Source organism: Danio aesculapii, chromosome 21 (assembly GCF_903798145.1).
Source record: "Danio aesculapii chromosome 21, fDanAes4.1, whole genome shotgun sequence".
Lineage (NCBI taxonomy): Eukaryota > Metazoa > Chordata > Actinopteri > Cypriniformes > Danionidae > Danio > Danio aesculapii.
The window spans coordinates 7,009,486-7,030,015 of record NC_079455.1 but is presented as its reverse complement, the minus strand read 5'-3'; the positions used below and the strand labels follow the sequence as shown (position 1 = coordinate 7,030,015).

The 20,530-nt window shown below is 38.0% G+C and overlaps 1 protein-coding gene across 2 annotated transcripts in view; it reads right to left on the bottom strand.

Annotated features, from left to right (window-relative positions):
* Positions 1-17,143, bottom strand: part of ndst1b (N-deacetylase/N-sulfotransferase (heparan glucosaminyl) 1b) — a 154,852-nt gene extending 137,709 nt beyond the window's left edge. Inside the window, exon 1 of one of the 2 annotated variants that reach the window (XM_056445763.1) lies at positions 16,907-17,143. The gene's annotated coding sequence lies outside the window, so the exon portion shown is untranslated. Of the gene's footprint in view, positions 1-16,234; positions 16,664-16,906 lie in introns of those variants that run through there. The other variant, XM_056445764.1, reaches the window with a different exon arrangement.
* Positions 17,144-20,530: the final 3,387 nt, after the last annotated feature.

The window sequence follows — 20,530 nt, the reverse complement described above, 5'->3', positions numbered from 1 at the left end:
TCCCAACAAACTCAACCAACTTTCGGTCAATGGCCCGAAGTGCACTTGTACATCACAAGAAGGAAAACCACAGCCACCTCGGGTCACTTGCCAACAAAAATAATAAGAAGACAAGTGATAAATGTACTCCAGAGGCTGTTCAATACATTATCTGTCAGCGGCTCGGCTTCAAGCTTCACTGGCTGAGCCTTGGCAAAGAGTGGCTCTTTATACGACGCTGCCTTTAATTACTGACGAGCAATTAGGCCAACTCATGTGTGCGTTTTATGTCAACTAATCAACCATGAGATGTAAGAGCATTAATCAAACATGAGACATGAGCGCAGGCTCTGATGTTACGCAACAAACGAGATGCTTTTTCAACGACTGAGACCAGGAATATCAAAACACTGTCAATCTGAGAACCAGCATACATATAACCTGATATCGAGAAATTTATATATAAACGAGTAGGTCTCAAATTTTCTTGTGGCGTTTAATTTCTGAAGCGATATTTTATTTTATCAATATATTGACCTAAGCTGCAAAAGAAATTATTTGAACAGGTGTAATAACAAAGAAAAAACTTATGCTTGTTTTATAAAAGTTCAAAGTAAACAACTTAAACAAAAAGGATGATAAAAGTACAATAGGTATGACTATACATCTGCGTCGATGGATGACTGCGAGTCACAGCGCATGCCTTGCGCGTAGCCGTGCATTTATACTTCGACGTGCCGTTTGTGTTGCTCTGTAATAACACTTCAAATCGCTAGCTGGCAGTAGATTGTTATGTTCCTCTGTATCGAGTTTCTTCGCAGGTGCTTTGTTTTTTCTGAACTAGGGCTATGCGATTAATCGAAATCAACTCGCAATTTGATGCATTGCAATTAGTTAATCGCAAGGGGCTGCAATATGAAATATGTATTATTTAATTTCCCCCGTCTAGAGCAAATGCGTGACTGCCATCTGTGTGTGACTGTCTTACTAGCCAATTGAGTGAGCCCACTTTTGTTCTGCCCAATCAGAATTGTGCAACCGAACTATGCAGAACGATAATAAAATAAACAAGAAAGCACAGACATATGGGGATATGGCGTCTGCCGCTTCAGAAGCGTTAATAGACTAATTATCATGAAAGAGAAACGTCGGCGCCAGTGGTCTAGTGGTTAGTGCGTCGACACATGCACTCCGCTGCTCACGGCGACCTGATTTCGATTCCCACCTCGTGGTCCTATGCCGATCCTTCCCCTCTCTCTGCTCCCCATGCTTTCCTGTCAATACTCTCTGTCCTATACAATCAAGGTGAAATTCCCTAAAAAATATTACAAAAAAAAAAAAAACATGAAAGAGAAACAGCATTTGTAATATGGGAATATTTTGGTTTGGTCAAAGTCATAGACACCGAACAAAAACAGGTAACTTTTAAGCTTTCGCAGAATTGTTGCCACAGTTTACAGATTATTGAATTGAAGCTTGGCTATAAAATTAAATCATTAATCAAATCAAAATTGCAATATGTGTAAAAAAAAAAAAAAAAAAAAAACAATTAGATATTTTCCCCAAATCGCACAGCCTTTTTCTGAATGCTACAAGTAGCTAAATCTCGGCGGAAACTAGCAGAAGTGCAACAACTTTAATCATGATGTAAACACAAAACAAGAGTTTTTATCTGGAACTCTATTACGGGACTCGACACTTGTAACTACTCAGTCTCGCAGCTCTCAGCACCGCCCACACTCGTTACAGCTACCAAGCCGACCAATCACAGTGCATGCACTACGCATCGTTGTGACGTGTAGTTACATTTTTGAGAGGTGAGCGTCAGCCACAGTGAGGGCTGTGCGACCGTGCGAAGGCTGCTCAGGATCATATGTGTGTGCTTAATGCAGAAGTATAAATCAGCATTTAAGCCTTTATCAGCCAGTAAGGGTTAATTAACATTTAATTAAAATCAACAGTAAGAAATACCATAAATATGAGGGCTGCACGTGCATTAAATATGTTAATCTGCAATATATATCGCAATATAAATACAGTTTTATCTACAAGCATATATAAAGACAATAAAAAAAATTATATACAATTGAAATAAACTTTTTATCATTTTCAGAGTATAACAGTATTCAGGTAGAGTAATAGAATAATTAAAATAATTAAAATTACATCAATAACATTGTCCATTATTATAGTTATAAATGGTACAATTTCTTAAGCCTGAATGCTTTTCAATCATACAGTTGCAGGCCTCAAATTCACATCCAAATATAATACAGACGCAACATTGCATATCCGGCGATGTGGCTGTTGCGAATGATCACACTGCATTTTCGATGCAGAAACAATACAGTTAAAGTTATAGTTAAAATTATATAAAATTATATTAGTTGTTTACTCCATTTAATTAAAACAATGACAAAATTTTAAATATGTTATTAGGCATAACTAAGAAATTAACCTCAGCTTAAGTTAATAAATGCTTTTGTAGTTGTCATTACATTGATTTTAGTTAAATTACCTGATGTTCCCAAATGAAAGCTTACTGTACAGGGTTAAACAAAAGGCCTATAAATAGTCATACAATTTTCAAATGTCGCATGCCAGACACGAGACGACATTAATTTTTTTAATAAATTGTCTAATGAACAACCACCAATACAACAATGATAATTCTTCTTAAAAGTTAAAAAAAAATAAATAACTGTATCATCATCACAATACATTGAGTTATTGAAGCTCGACATCCCTCTATGTGTTGAAAAAAAAACTATTCAGGATGGTTAATCGATGACAAGATTCAAGAGACAGCATGACAACTCTTCCATAAGCCCCCCAAAATGAGAATCTGTTGTTAATTTACTCGCCCTCGAGCCATCCCAAGTTGTCAGTTTCTTCAGCGGAACATGATTTCTAGATGACGTTTTTTCATTAAAGTGTTCGGAAATTCTGACAAATTGTCTAGATATAATCATTATATCTGATTCATTCATCACACCAACCCGAAACCTCATCTCCACAACTATTTGACATGTACCAAGAATTGAAGGATCAGCAAATTAAAAGATTTTGTAGCAAAACTACACCCATGAGAAGAAACAAGCCAATGTGAGTCATATCAACACAACTGTTCAAAGAGTTTTCCAGGAAACCATTAAACAAAAAGCTGTCTAGAGAAAAATAAGGCTGTATCCGAAATCCCCACCTATACCATTAAATGGTGCACAATTTGAGGGAGTAGCGATTTGTAGAGGTGTCCAAACCATAGTGGACATTCTGAAGTGCACTCAATCAATGCCACAATGCACAGCAATAACAAGTGCTCAAGCTATAACAATAACAAGTTCTGTCAAGGGCTAGAAAATGCCCATAATGCACTGTAATGCTGCGTTCACACCTGACGTGGATAAAGCGTCAAGCGTGAGTGATTTGCATTTTAAGTCAATGCAAAGACGCAAATAGACATCATCCGCGCGGATTGCACTGCAGGAAGCAATTTACGTGCGCATCACTGAAGATGGCAAATCTAAACATTCGTGCCGTATTAAGAAGCTTTCTCTTGTACGAGTGTGATTATGACCTATTGACTGTTGTTGGTGTCCTAAGGGGAAATCCTCTTGCCGACACCAGCTCACCAAACTGAGCTTGGCTCAGTTGGAAGCACTGCTGAAAGCATCCATCATCCAGGTATAGTTTCTGCAGGAGTTGATGAACTCACAGAGCTGGGTGTTCCTCTGAAAGAATCTAGTGGACTCAGACACAGCTCTGAACAAATCTACGCTGTTTTTCAGGATTCCTAAAGCACAGCTACTCTCTCAATAAAATCCATGTTAGCCATTTAGCAACGAAGCTAGAGTCACCGGGCAGACAGAAGCCCTGCCCATGACGCAAATACATGTCTATTGAGTAAACTCAAAATGTTCACGCATTTATTTATACACAAATATCGCGATTTAGAAGCGCATGCCACGTCTGGTGTGAACTAGGGATGGGCCGGAATAAGTTTCTGACGATATGATATCCTTGGATAAAAATACCAGTTTCACGGTATCATGGTAGTATGATTACTGCTTTAAAAGAAGTTATTTTTAAATGTCTGGGTAACACAACTGAACCCAATTTATTATTTTAAGTAACATTTATAATGTTTTGGAACAGTAAACATGTCAGGCTAAATAGTTAAAATAAATCATTGACTTGTCTTTATTAGTTTCAAAAACACATATTTATTTAAAACATATAGAAAATCAATTTAAAAAACCTTACAAATACCTTAGGAATGGTATAACAGAACATTTTAGCGGTATTAAAACCTTGACTTTTCCAAACCGTGGTAAACCTTGAAAGCAGTTAGCGTCCTATGCCTAGTGTGAACATAGCATCATGGCCCGTTTCCACTGAATGCTACGGTACGGTTCGGTATGCTTTTATGGCCGTTTCCACTGTCAAAGGTTACCTATAAGCGAACCGTACCGTAACACTTTTTGGTCACCCTTTGTCGTCGTCTGGATGAACAGCCACAAAGCAAAGAACAAAATCTGTTGTGTCCTGTTGTTGTTTTACGAGCCCATCTTAAAGTGCAAGCGGTTTCACTTTCGCGTCTGTTTTTGAAATAACGAACTTTTTGAGCTTATTTTAATAACGTGCTGGTGATCATTGAAGCGCTCTGATATCCGTCCTGTCAGAAAGAGACAAACGCGAGACGGAAGCGTGAAAAACAAAGGAGAAGCAGGTTAAAAAAAAAAAAAAAAAAAAAAAAAAAGAGCAGTAAATGATGCTACTACAACTTAATACATGAACAAACTGCCATGTTTAACTATTATCATCACCTTTTGGACTATTATGAATTCACAAGTATTTAGTATACAAGTATACACAAGTATTTATGTGTATAAAGCATGTGTTTTGTAGGAAGTGCTTCTCGTATGATATGTAAACGACCCGTATGACGTTACTGACATTTAACAACTTAATTAACTGGACTGGATTAACGTAGTTAAGAGTGAATGTGTATATAGGGACTGTTTTTAGATGCAACCTAAAGGCCAATTTACACTTCAGCATCAAGTGCATGCAGTAGGTGTGGTGTAGCCTTCACCCTGATGCAAACCTCTCATAAAATGTAACTACATGTCGCGGCGACACAGTGCAAGAGCTGTGATTCATTCAGCTTGTTAACTGTGACAAGTATAGGTGCGGCTGAGAACAGTGACAGCAGTGTGAGGACAGTGGCAGGAGTGTTTAACAAGTGTTGAGATCTGTGGAGGGGGTCGAGATGGATACTTTTGTTTTGTGTTGATAGAAAATGAATTAATAAATGAATGAAGGTTGCACATTTTCAGCCTCTTTCTTCCATGAACAAGTTTGAGCTACTTGTAAACTATGAACTTGAACTACGATGCAACTACGGTGTAAACTCAAACTCAAAACGCTTCTGAAGCAACACAGAAACCCTACTGCCTGCTCGCGTTTTGGAAGTGTTATTGTCAGATAGGGGTGTCAAAATAATTGTTTCTTCGATGCACCGCGATGCAGATGGGGACAATTCGATATCGGTTCAGTAACATATCGTTACCGGTTATTACACTGATGTCATTTATCTCCTATGCGCGATGTCGCAGTAGAATAATATGGTGAAGGCGAGGGCGAGTAAATCAAACGCTCCTAGTACTTAAAAGGAAGAGAATTACGCACAGTTCAACTGCTTGTAAGTTTGCTGGAAAGTCTTTCATTGACACTGAAGGCGGCACAGCACATGAGCCGCTATTTCAATACTAGGGAGAAATGCTGTAAAAATCCATCTCTGCCTCTCTCTCTCACTTTGAACATTTGACCCACCGGCGTGTTCATGAGGTAACTTTTCCTGTCCTCACGGCTGTTAAAGCGATACTTGTGAATCCAGACACGAGCGAGCCTATGGTGCGAATTTTCTCCACTGTGTCTATTATGGATTACCTGTGATAACCGTGCATTATGCGCATATAGACTGTAACCGCGGCTATTCTTCCTGCGTCACTCATTGGTGAACAGCGCTTTAATTTCGAAAGCCAATCGCAGCCCTTTTTGTTGAGTGGGTGAAGACAATGATCAAAAGCGTGTAAGACCTCGCTTAAAAGCACTCAAAAAGCAAGCGCGATAATATTTCCTTTAGTTTATTTGCTATAAATGCTCATGTTGTCTTCTGTGCATGTATTGGAGTATTGTTTGATAGATTCAAAAAGAGTATTTTCTTTGAGCAGGTCAAATTAAAGGAACAGTTCATTTATCTTACTGCTTGTATTAAAGGACAAAATTGTATTACAAATAATATATAAATATTAATATATTTATAGATTTTAAGAAAAAAAACAATTCTTGTGTTGTGAAGAAAAATCTAATTATGTATGAAAAGCATCATCAGTGCACGAGATATCGAATTGAACCGAAGGCATGATAATTGTAACCGAACCAAACCATGAAACCAGTGTAGGTTTACACCCCAATTGTCAGAGAGAATGCAGAAGTATAAATGCACGGCTATTTGCAAGATATGCACCATGGGGTATGCCAATCACTTGACGCAGAGGTATAAATCAGGCATAAGAAAATCAGAATATGGTAATATTTGTTCGCTAACTTTTTTGCATGCAGACAAAATCATTTGTATGGATCTATCAATCTAGAAATGTTGACTCTGACTGACTACAAAAATAAAAATGTAAAACACACAAGTACAAAATAGTTGAACAAATCTAGGCAACACTGACCTGTGTAAATACAAATTTAAACCTTAAAAAAGGGGAGGGGGGCGGATCTTGCGCACTATAAAGAAAACACAAAGATTTGATTTTATTTGGGTTTGCATAATAATTAAATATATCATATATCAGGGCTCGAAATTAACCTTTTTGCTTGGTAGCACTGGCGCTCCTAACTTTAAAAATTTAGGCACAACGGCCAAAACTTAGTTGCACCCACCAATTATTAGCACCGTTATTACAAGTTTTATATAAACAGATTTATAGTATTTGAATTCAACACTAATCAAAACGAACAGACAAAAAAAATTATATATGCATGTGTGAGGAAAATCTGTCTCAACGAAATCCCATTATCACCAGAAAATAATTTTTTTTAACATAACTGAGTGACCAAAAGATACATGGCCCTGCACACACTCCTTGACATAAATGAATCTGTTAACGATAACTGTGCTGTGTTCGCATGGGTAGTGTCTGATATTGCACTGATGCTTTTGACATATACCCTATTATTTGCATACGTCATGTTAATAGCAATACCTCTCTTTTCATGTGTAGTAATATTAGTTTAATCTTAGTCAGTGCAAGCCCTTTTGCGATGGTGTACGTGGTGTTAAATTTTACATATAGCTGCCACTTGCACAACGGACAGCATCTGGCCATTAAATAAAGGATTAAACAGAACCTCTCGTGCTTGAAATGTGTAGAGGTGGCAAACAGTTCCCTGAAAATTCCGTGCCACAGACTTTACAGTGAATGCTTTAGTTATTTTTATAGCGGACTTGAAGCCAATGGAAGTCTTTTATCCACTCTTTGAAAAGTGTAGACGGTGGATTAACATTCACCACATGAGCACTAATCAGATGTGCCATTATTTGTAGTTTTAGGTGGTTTCTAAAACAAAATCTGTCAGTGTTGTTTTCATTCTCATCTTCAGCGCTTTACATTTTCGAGGTTGTCGCTTTCCCTGTCATCTGAAGGCAGAAGCCATTGAGTGATTGACAGCTGACATTAACCAATTCATTCGCGTTCAGTTCTAGAGCAGTGGGCCAATAAAAAGAGTGCAAAGACGGGGCAAGCATTGCAAGCTTTGTTTACTGCACCAAGTTGGCATGTCAACTGTTTTAAACTATTCCAGAGTGCTGCGTTTCACGTTTCAAGTGAAAAGATGCATTCTGCGTGAATTTGTCTTAAATCCATGCATCTGGTGAACACTTTGCAGTAAAAAATGGTCGCACACAACAATTTTATGCACTCGCACAAATACTTCCAAATATATTTTGAGGTCAGATAGATCAAATTTTGGCCGCACTTGCGAACAAAACAGTCGCAATTTCGAGCCCTGTTTATGAGATCCTTGCTTACTTTAAAGATATATTTGCTTATATTTTACTGACAACATTAAAAAGTCACATTTATGGAAAAAAAACTATAACATGGCTGCACTATTTTTCCCAATTTATTTGGGAATTCCTGTTCGGACCTTAAAGGCTTCTATAGTATGAAAAAGCTAACATATGGAAAAACAAAAATTACGTTTTGAGGGCAAACCATGTCTTTAAAATCCGACCATTAGCGAGCCACTGATCACAATGCTATTTTGATCAAATCAAATGCTCCCATGCAATCTGGGATATTGCCATTTTGCCCACAATAATTCTTTTGAAACCAAACAAACGAAAGCATTATGCAAAGACCCTGATCACAAGTAATGGCCTGAACCAAAAGCTTTGTTGTAATGTCAGTAAATAGCGACTATTGGGATTTAAAACAATTTCCTTCATCGGTTACATAAACCACTTGTCCTAATGTTTCATAAATCAAAAACATGACTACTCAGAGAAAGGGAGAAGAAAGCTAAGCTATTGATGTGCTGCAGGAGTAAAATCGGGCTCTGAGCACACAGCGCTTCCCACTGCCCTGCTTAATTTGCCTGATTGCTCCTGGCAGACCACCCTCCTGGCTCTATCCAGTCATGAGAGGTGAACCCATGGCCCGGCGCAGCGAGAGCTCAAGAGCATTAGATGCGCCACAGACCCGCTCCAATCCTCTACTGAAGGGGTTTAACCTGAGGGGAAAGGGTCAGAATATCTGCACTTGCAATGCGGCAGTCGTCGCTTCTGTTTGCACAAATTTACCATCTTATGAGGACAACCTCAAATGACACAACATAACATGACAACGATATTATGCTATAAACCTCATTCTCAATAAACATCTAGCTCTAAGTTAGAAAATAATCAGCAATACAAAAGCATCACTAAAAGGAATAATTTGGGTTAAAGTTTAACACAAAAATTACCATAAAATTAACCACCACTTGACTCTCCTTTTCTTTAGAATATAAAAGCAGTCATTTAAAATAATAGCTGAAGAGGGGTTAGAAATAACAGGAAAATTTCAAAGTTTCAATATTACAGCCAAAATACATAAACAATATTGGTATTACAATAAGCTAATATATATTTGTACTATTGTCCAATACTACAACTTCATAGTCATGAAGAAAATAACTTTAGGCAACAAATCATTTATGACAGATTTTAATAAACATTTTTATAAAATCAAACAAATTTTATTTATTTGCTTCTGTTTATATAATAAACAGCTTTTTAATAACATAACTTTAACTTGGTAACCTTTATCAAAAAGGGTAATATTACATTTATATTAAGCTTTTAGAAATTGACTGTCATTGCAATAATCTCATGTAACCTTTAAGCAAAATCACGCAGTGATTAATATACCACATTATATTAAGTACCACATATTAATATACCACAACTTGTAACACATTGGACCTGTTTCAGTAAGGAGGTTCAGCCAACTTGGAGTTTAAACTTAAACTCTGAGTTGACTTAACGAAAGATAAAAAAAAATAAATAAATTTTTAGTTTCAGAACAGCTAATCTGAGTTAGGGCAATCAAGTCCGAGTAGACTAATTCAGAGTTAAGCTACGGTCACACCGGGCTTTGTGTGTGCGAAATTCTGTCGTGGGGCGCTGCGAAAAGGGGCGGGATTAAACAAGATGATTAGACATTTTAAAAAGCCAGCGATTTTTAAAAGCGGCTTTTCCTCCCATAGACTTCCATTCAAACGCACGCGAATGCGTCAGAACGGAAACGCAGGGTCATGCGTCAAGTTTCGCAAGTCGCTGCGGTGCAAAGTTCAAGCTTGGTGAACTCTGACCAGCGAAATCGCATCACTTGACTGCGTGAGACCAATTGAGGATCAAAACATGACCTCTCTGGACAGAAATTTAAAACATGGACCAATCGCTCACTTTTTTAAATGTCTAATCTTCTTGTTTAATCCCGCCCCTTTTCGCAGCGCCGCACGACAGAATTTCGCACACACAAAGCCAAGTGTGACTGCAGCTTTAAGCGTGCACACCGTGACTATAAAAAGGCATTAGAGCGTAGATACTACGAGTCAACATGGCAACATCTGAAAAAAAGAGAGCATTTTTTTTTTTTTATATTTAAAAAAAAACACAGCAGAGACAGCGCTCAAGTTAAAGTGCAAGTTAACATTTAAAATAAGTATTTAAATATTTAAGTATAATAAAAATTAAGTAATGTAATGTGTGACGTTTATAGACTTTTTACTTGAAAAAGTGGGGAATTAGCCGTAATTTTGAAGTTATTTAAATTGTAATTGCATTAAATTACATAAAATAGGCTACTGCATAGTTTCTACAACAAATTTAACAAAACAAGAATGCATCAAATCTTAGCTTAATGTGTAACTTCTCACTTTTACTCACGTTGATCAGTTAACAACAAAATTTCTAAAATTGACTTTTTAATAGATTTAAAAGTGCACTTGTGTGTCTGCCTTTTTTATTGATCAAGTGGGGGTTGAAATGACATTTAGAACGTTAGCAGTACTAAAAAATTATTTTTAGAACGAGTAATAATCCCATTAATCCAGTTACAGTACGTGTCCCTGTCGTAGGTCATTGAATTTAAGATAATTATTTATTTTTTGCAGTAATATCAAAAGGTAAAACTTAAAACTATGGTACTGAATCTAATTGTAATTTTCCCAAAAAAGGACAAACCAATCTCGTAACTTTGTTCTTTGTGTGACTGAAATGTAGGCAATGAATAGCTAAGGCGAATGCGAGAAATACTGATTCGTCTTTAAAAAAGGGAAGGAGACCAATAGAAACTTAGAGTTTAGAGAATAAAACCTGCTCCTGACCTGGTTAGGTTCACAGAATAAGTTACGGAGTAAAAGTTACCTCTCTTTCAGGAACAGGCTTGACTTACCCTACTTTCTCGCGTTTGACAAACCTGCCATTTTGAAACGGAAAACTCAGAATTTCCCTCATTTTAGGGTTAACATACTCTGAGTTTTCACTTAACCTCCTTCCTGAATGGGGCCATCATCAACAATGTTAATGAAAATTGGCAACAAATTGATCAAATAGTGCACATCCACCTCTAAAGTCCCCAGAAGTGCTGGAAAATAGGACAAAAATCTCCTATCACAATATAAGTCGTCTCATATCTTGATAACGATATGCATCACAATGTGGTTACCATATCTGTAAAGTCACTCTGTTAATAGTTTATATATACTGAGCTCATGTAAAGGACTCATTTTATACCTTTTAAATAGGGCTGCACAATATATTGTTTCAGCATCGATATCGCAATGTAATCATTTGCAATAATCACATTGCAGAAAAGGGCGACGCGGTGGCACAGTGGGTAGCGCTGTCGCCTCACAGCAATGAGGTCGCTGGTTTGAGCCTCGGCCGGCATTTCTGTGTGGAGTTTGCATGTTCTCCCAGTGTTCGAGTGGGTTTCCTCCGGGTGCTCTGGTTTCCCTCACAGTCCAAAGACATGCGCTATAGGTGAATTGGGTAAGCCAAAATTGTCCGTAGTGTATGTGTGTAAATAAGTGTGTGGGGATGTTTCCCAGTGATGGGTTGCAGCTGGAAGGGCATCCACTGCGTAAAACATATGCTGGATAAATAGGCGGTTCATTCTGCTGTAGTGACCCCAGATTAATAAAGGGACTAAGCGGAAAGGAAAATGAATGAATGAATGAATAAATGAACATTGCAGAATATGCAATGTTGAGTCTGGATTAGACTCGGAAATTGCACAATCAATCTAATATTATAACTAGAATTTCAGGGCAAATGTTTGATAAGATATGTGGAAACACAAAATAAATAATAATAAAATAAACACAACTAAAAAATAAATGATTACTGGTCCAACATTTTAAAAAAATTGTAATATATTGCTAAATAAAAAGCAAAACGTTAACACTGACTGTTAACTTTAACTTTCAAGATTGCAACTTTCTCACAATGTCATTATTCATGTTTTTGTCTGCATCCCCATAATGCTGTGCAATATTGCGCTCATATTAATTATGAAAAAGTATTACCTTAAACAACTTACTTTGTTGTTTACACCATGAAATAAACAGCAGAGCATGAAATGATCGATTTTATTTTGTCAATAATTTGATCTATATTACCCAAAGCACACAACAAAAACACCCTAAACATGAGAATATGTATCTTTAGCAATTTAAACAAACAAATACAACCTAAAATGTAACAAAACTCCCAACATATTCACCATTTATTTTGTTTTCCTCAACATCTCTTAAATTTACAAGCCTTTTCTTTTCACAAGCCATGCGACACGATGTGAGTATTTCCATTTTGCATAAAGGCTTGCCCTGACAGTAAATAAGTCTCAATTAAATTTCACTAAATGAACACCAGCATGTGCGTGCATGTCAGGAGAACAATAACTCTGCTTTTTGATAAATGTGCCATTGTAAATGGGGTGTAAAAAAAATATAATTACTATTCAAGTGTATGTTCAGGGCTTCAGGCTTTTTTTTCCTATAGTGTGGTAGGCGTTATGATGTTTATACTGTGATCTTTCATTCATATAATGTTTATCATAATCTTCATGCACTTGTCTGTTTACACAATGTTTAGAAAATAATATTAAGCCAGATTTAATAAAACAAAACAGTTGATATAAGTGAAATTTATTAAATAAATACAAAAAAACACCAGTTTAATCAACAATAAACATTAGCTAATTTACTCATGATGAAAACTATAAGCATTTATTAATATGTGGTCATGCTAATTTCTTTGATAATGCTTAAAGCCTGTGTGAAATGAAAATTTTAAATGTTTATTTTGCTAGTGCACATTGTTATTATTTAGTCTAACAACAAATAAAGTGCTATAAGTTATATAAATGGAAAAAAAATTGTTTTAGTAATCTTCGGTCCTCTCTGTTGACATCAGTTTGACGATTTCAGCCACAATATTCTTAACCAAGCCCTAGTTACTCTTTGTTCGCAACAAAGCAATGACGCACAAAAAGAAAGCCCCGCCCCCTATTCAATATTTTGTTTCAGTTGAAAGTACATCAACATATTAAAATAAGTCTCAGCAACTTCTGGTTTACATAGACTTTAATAACTCATTAAAATCAGAAGTTGTAATTGTTTTATTCAATGGAGTTAATAACTAATAAAGCTATTGCATTGATGATGTGTTTTTACAAATAGACCTGTCACAATAATCAATATATTGACTTATCAATATAACTCATGGACATGGCCTCAATAATTTTTTTGTAATGCAATATATATGGCCCATACTTAAAAACTAATGTTAGCACCATTTAACTGATAGCACAGCCTCTGTCATCTCATCCAGTCTCTATTCAAGGTGTCATTGTCATATGGTTCAAAAACTATAGTATGACCATATAAATTATTATAGTATATTTTCATGCGAGTGCCTAACATCTAAAAAATAGATCTGCTAGAAGATGTGGCCTGTTCGGTGTCCTGTGCCTCTATGTTTAAAAGTCTAAATTGACTTTGTTAAACATGTTACTTTATTCCTGGTTCTTGGTACCTTGCACTTTTTGTTAACATTTTTTATTTATTTGTTTAAGATATATACGTTTTCACATTCTGATTCCCTTGTCTAATTATTAAAGTTGCTATAATTATATTAAAGAATAAAATATTATCTGTTCTTTGAAAGAAGATAATATGTTCATACTTGCACAATGAGTGGCATTAACTGATTTTAAAAGGACAATAATATTGTTTATTGTAATAAATTGTGGTGCAATATATCAACAACAAAACATTTATGTCATGTCTATTTATAAACATTCATTCATTCATTTTCTTTTCGGCTTAGTTCCTTTATTAATCTGGGGTCACCACAGCAGAATGAACCGCCAGCTTATCCAGCATATGTTTTATGCAGCGGATACCCTTCCAGCTGCAACCCAACACTGGGAAACATCTATACACACTTGCATTCACACACATACACTAAGGCCAATTTAGCTTAATCAATTCATCTATCCCACATGTCTTTGGACTGTGGGGGAAACCGGAGCACCCGAAGGAAACCCACTCGAACACTGGAAGAACATGCACACTCCACACAGAAATGCCAACTGACCCAGCCTGGGCTTGAACCAGCAACCTTCTTGCTGTGAGGCGATTGTGCTCCTATTTACATTTTAACTATAATAAATTTGATTATTCCTCACTGTTGATTATAAAGAATTATTTAACATTTACTAATGAGAACTTACTGTAAAATGTTACCCGAATGTACTAATTATAATATTTTTGCACTTCTTTTTAAACATTAGTTTACTTTGAAAATTTATATACAATAAAGCAATACACACAAACTAGGCCTGTGTGGTATTGGGGAAAAAATGAATATTGCGATATTTAGTTTTTTTGCAATATATTTTTCGATAAACACAATTTCACCAGATAATCAAAATATCAAGGTATCGTCTTTATCGTTGAAATAACTGTATCAAAATACCATTTGTAATCTAAAACTACATATACATTAGAATTGAATGTGTTTTTAGGCACTCTTAAAAGGCTTAATAATTATCACAGGTTTAAAAGATAAACTTTGCAAAGACCTGATTAACTATAATCATAATTGGACATTGGGAATGCCACAATGTGATTATTGCCGATGTACACATTGCGATATCAATTCTGAAGCGATACATTGCGCAGCCCTATCACACACATTTATTTTGTTATACATGTAAAATAACCTTTTTTGCAGCTTTAATCAATATTGTGATAATATCGTCATAGCTTCAGTATAATTTTGTAATTAGTTCAGTAATTATCATAACAAAAAATGTTGATCCCATCAGAAATCTATTTGGAGCCCTACACAAATGCCGTCAACTGAGTTTAACTTGTATTGAACTTTTAAATATTCCTTTTAGACATGCTTGTGGGAAATGACTGCATAACGAATGGAAGGCAAATGCTGGATCTGATGTTAGAGCGACACACAACTAGCTGACTCAAAGTTCACCACTCTCAGCTCTTCGCCGCTAGGCAGAGGCGGCCTGAAATCTTCCTTTATTGACTCGAGGTCATACTCGGGTTCTCTCTGCATTGCCGGCAAGGTCTCTGTGCTTTCTTTAATGAAAAACTCAATTTGATATTTATCTTGCTGCACACAGAGACACACAAATTGCGCGCCACCTATATTCATGCCCCCCGTCTTCCATCTGACTCCTTCATTCACATTCAAACCAGAGATAAATACCTGCATGAGCAAAAGACATTTAACATCTCCGGCTATTCAGAGAGGAGGTGAAGAAAAAAAGCCTGTCATTTCTCTTCATAGAATCTTCTAACCTTTCCACCAAGACACAATCTGGCAAAACAAGAGCCTCTCGGCCTAAATCTACACTCTGAACGCCTCATGCTGCCCAAACTTGTTTTGCTGTGCAGATCTACCACAACCACTGCACTAGTTTCTCACAAAAGCTGTTTTTTCCACAGCCTAAAGCTAATATTTCAGAAAGACACCGCTTAGACTGGTAGAAGTGTGTACCACAGTTTTACAAACACATAAGGCAAATTATTTGACCTCTGTTTACCAGTCTCACACATGCCGTTTGTTTACCCGGTGGGTTTGCAAGGGTCTTTAACAGCGGTGGCTAAATTTCATGGCACATGAAGGTTAATCTAAATCTCAACGAGTAACCTTAAGACTCCAATTTACTTCATCAGCATTTCAACGAATGTATGAGCTCCCTAATACATTAAAGGCTTAAATGAAGCCACAAATCTAATTACAACTTAACAAGCGCATTCCATTTCTCAATCCTACCAGCCAAGCATTGTGATATTACAGTTTCTGAGTCGACATTACTTGTTGTTTCCTCTGTGTAAGATTTCATTTGAGTTTGTTATTGAATGATAAACACTTTGCATATACAGTTAGCATAAAATAAAAGGCTTTTTTGTTTTGTTTGACTAACTGGCTTACACAAAAACATAACATTTGGTTTTGTCAATGCCACGCAAGATTGATTATTGCACATTCAGGAAACATATTTATATAATAAAAGTAATAAAAAGTGTTTTAAATTTGTAAACACGTTTTAAACAAGAAGTCAACATAAACAACAATACCCAAAATTAAAAACATACTCACCTTTAACTGTAACCAAATAACTTCTAAAATAATTCTCTACAAACGCCGGGGAGAATGAACTTAACCAGCTCAAACTTTCTCTGCTCTGGCTTGTTAGCTTGCTAACAGCTAGTCGAGCAGTTAAATTCAGCGCGACGGCTAATATCGAGTTGTGTAGAGGCGGACGAATAATACTACCACATGAATGCCATTTCCAGCGCTGTTGTCACGTTTATAGGCGCCTTAATAGAATATTGTGGCAGTGTAGATGTTTATATGACAGAAGACAGCTCCAGCGCAGTAGCAGGTTGGCTAAGCTAAGCTAAACAGTGAAGGTAAATGGGGTTCATGATCTAGAGACACTTTGAGCTGTGTTTCAAAAACCTAGGGAACTGCCTATCTAGACCGTGTCTAACACGCCCAAATATGCCGTCTGGGTAGGCAGCTCACTATGTTTTGAAACAGGCTTTGGAGCTGCTGTTATGCTAAAGACGGACACATTTAACCTAACGTTAGCCTGCTACCCAATCCAACTAACACTGTAACAATTAACGTTAACGTTATCTCTCCGATGTTACAGTAACGTTAACTCGGCTGCCTCTAGGGCGTGTGCCAACCTAGACAAAACCTCCACAAAAATGCGTCTAGTTTTCATGTTAGCATATCCAGCATCTAAAAGAAAGAGCCACTCACCAAGTTAATAGCAGCCAGAGACAGCTGCAGCGAGACTGTCTTCAATCCAGAAACATAGGTTTGACATGGGAGGGTTTCTGTCTGATAATGTAGGGCTTCTGCTTTAGAGAGAATCGAGGGTCCCGATCCGAGCGCAGGGTGAGGATCGTGTCTTTTTTTTGCAGGGCTGAACCCAATAGAACAGGAGCCCGACTGTCCCTCTCGCGCACACTGGACTCCCTCTTCTCTTCTCTACAGGCTGGCGCTCCGTCTCTGCAGCGCCCACAACTGCCACTAGTGGGCAGCAACGTAGACCGACCGAGATCGACGTAATCGGAGTTTATTATTTAACTGAAGGATTCCAACAGTGATTTAATGATGGATTATTCATGTATCGAGACTCTTTGCACGTTGTCTTGATAGATAGATAGATAGATAGATAGATAGATAGATAGATAGATAGATAGATAGATAGATAGATAGATAGACAGACAGACAGACAGACAGACAGACAGACAGACAGACAGACAGACAGACAGACAGACGGACAGATGGTACAAGCGTATATGTTAGTTTGAGGGCAGTAAGAGACAAGAAGAGAATGTGATTTTAACCTTTGTGCATGACCAGGTTAATGTTTACAGTGTGATTTTTGAGTATATTCAGTTTTTGGTGGGGACATTTTAATAGTCTGTGGATATTATGTGGTAAAATTAGCATGGACGGAGGGGACGTGTGCCCATCATCCATACTACCTCTACATCCCTGGATGGGTGTGCGGGTAAATGGATGGATGCATGGATAACTGGATGAAAAGATGGATGGATGGATAACTGAATGAGTGGGTGGGTAAGTAGCTGTATGGATAGATGCATGGATAACTGGATGGATGGATGGATGGATAACTGAATGAGTAAATAGGTGGGTATGTGGCTGGATGGATGGATGGATGGATGGATGGATGGGGGTATGTGGCTGTATGGATGGGTGGGTATGTGGCTGTATGGATGGATGCATGGATAACTGAATGGATGGATAACTGAATGGGTGGGTATGTAGCTATATGGATAGATGGATAGACAGATAAATGGATAGATGGGTGGTGGGTGGGTATGTGGCTGTATGGATGGATGGATAAATAACTGAGTGGGTGGATAAATGGATGGATGAATATCTGGATGAGTGAATGGGTAGGTATGTGGCTGTATGGATGGATGGATGGCTGGATGGATAAATGGATAGTTGGGTTGGTGGGTGCTTGGGTATGTGGCTGTATGGATGGATGGTTGGATAACTGGATGGGTGGGTGGGTGGCTGGTTAGGGATTTGGCTGTATGGGTGGATGCAGGGTTAACTGGATGGATGGATGGATAACTGGATGAGTGAATGGGTGGGTATGTGGCTGTATGGATGAATGAATGGATGGATGGGTGGATGGATGGATAAATTGATGGTTGGGTGGGTGGGTGCTTGGGTATGTGGCTGTATGGATGGATGGTTGGATAACTTGATGGATGCATGGTTTACTGGATGGACTATGTGGGTGGGTGGGTATGTGGCTGTATGTATGGATGTATGGATGAATGGATGGCTGGATGGATAAATGGATAGTTGGGTGGGTGCATAGGTATGTGGCTGTATGGATGGATGGTTGGATAACTGGATGGATGGGTGGGTGGCTGGTTAGGGATTTGGCTGTATGGGTGGATGCATGGTTAACTGGATGGATGGATGGATGGATAACTGGATGAGTGAATGGGTGGGTATGTGGCTGTATGGATGAATGAATGGATGGATGGGTGGATAACTGGATGAGTGAATGGGTGGGTATGTGGCTGTATGGATGAATGAATGGATGGATGGGTGGATGGATGGATAAATGGATGGTTGGGTGGGTGGGTGCTTGGGTATACGGCTGTATGGATGGATAGTTGGATAACTTGATGGATGCATGGTTTACTGGATGGACTATGTGGGTGGGTGGTTATGTGGCTGTATGTATGGATGGATGGATGAATGGATGGCTGGATGGATAAATGGATAGTTGGGTGGGTGCATGGGTATGTGGCTGTATGGATGGATGGTTGGATAACTGGATGGATGGGTGGGTGGCTGGTTAGGGATTTGGCTGTATGGGTGGATGCATGGTTAACTGGATGGATGGATGGATGGATGGATGGATGGATAATGAGTGAATGGGTGGGTATGTGGCTGTATGGATGAATGAATGGATGGATGGGTGGATGGATGGATAAATGGATGGTTGGGTGGGTGGGTGCTTGGGTATGTGGCTGTATGGATGGATGGTTGGATAACTTGATGGACGCATGGTTAACTGGATGGATTATGTGGGTGGATGGGTATGTGGCTGTATGGATGGATGGATAAATGGATGGTTGGTTGGGTGGGTGCTTGGGTATGTGGCTGTATGGATGGATGGTTGGATAACTGGACGGGTGGGTGGGTGAATATGTGGTTATATAGATGGATGGATGGATAAATGCGTGGGTGGATGCTTGTATGTGGCTGTATGGATGGATAGCTGGATAAATGGATGGTGGATGCATGGTTAACTGGATAAATAGATGGATGAAGAGATGGGTGACTATATGGCTGTATGGATGGATAGATAAATAACTAAGTGGGGATATGTAGCTGTATGGATGGATGGATTTGTAAGTGGGTAGATGGATTGGTGGGTAGGTGGATGGATTGATGGATGTTTCCCAGCACTGAGGGTTTAGGAAGGACATCTGCCAGTAAAACAAGCCAGAAGAACTGGGGTTCATTTCGTTGCGGCGGCCCTCTGATACTCGACTAGCTGAAAGAAAGTGAGTGAGTAAGATATATGTGCAATTAGCAAGCAAAGTGTTTTTGTCTTTAATAAGGGATATATTAACCAAATGACATGCAATTCAATTGAATGTTAATTAAATAAAATGTTTTTGGCGTTTTCATTTGAATTAGACTTGCCTATGGAGTCATGTAGTCATGTAATTTCTGCAAGGAGACTTCTAGAAACTAGAGTGACAGAATCACGCGTATCCCATACAAATGTCATGTTACATCAAACTGAAGGAGTGGGAGTCACAGACAATGATTGCCCCAGGATGAATTGGGATATATCTGTTTCTGTATTGCTCGTTTCTGTATGGAAAGTTCTTTGTTTTGTCGGGGTTAGCTGCAATGCTGATATCATGTAAGAAACGCAGTTAATTCTGTTGTAATGTGTATTCCGTTATACTTGGCACTGTTTTCATTGTGTGTGTATGTTCTGTACTACTGATATTATGCTTGGTTAAATCTAGTCATCTTTGAAGTAGATAAGTCTTTATGGTGATCCAGCAAACAGTATTGTGACAGTATTGCTATCAGGAAGAACTTTTCGGTGTATTAGAGCCTGCTCAGTTTCTTTCCACAAGCTGTCAGACCCCTTAACTTCAATCATCTTGCCCCCTATTTTTGTGGAAAGTTATCCACAATCCCAACTTCCAAAACAGGGTCCCCACCACCCCCACACACCACAAAAACTTCAAAACACTATGCAATTCTAAATGTGCCTCACACAGGTGAGTGGGTTTGACAAACCACTTGTAGAAACCCACTTTGTCATCCCTCTGACACTTTACCCAGCACCAATGTGCA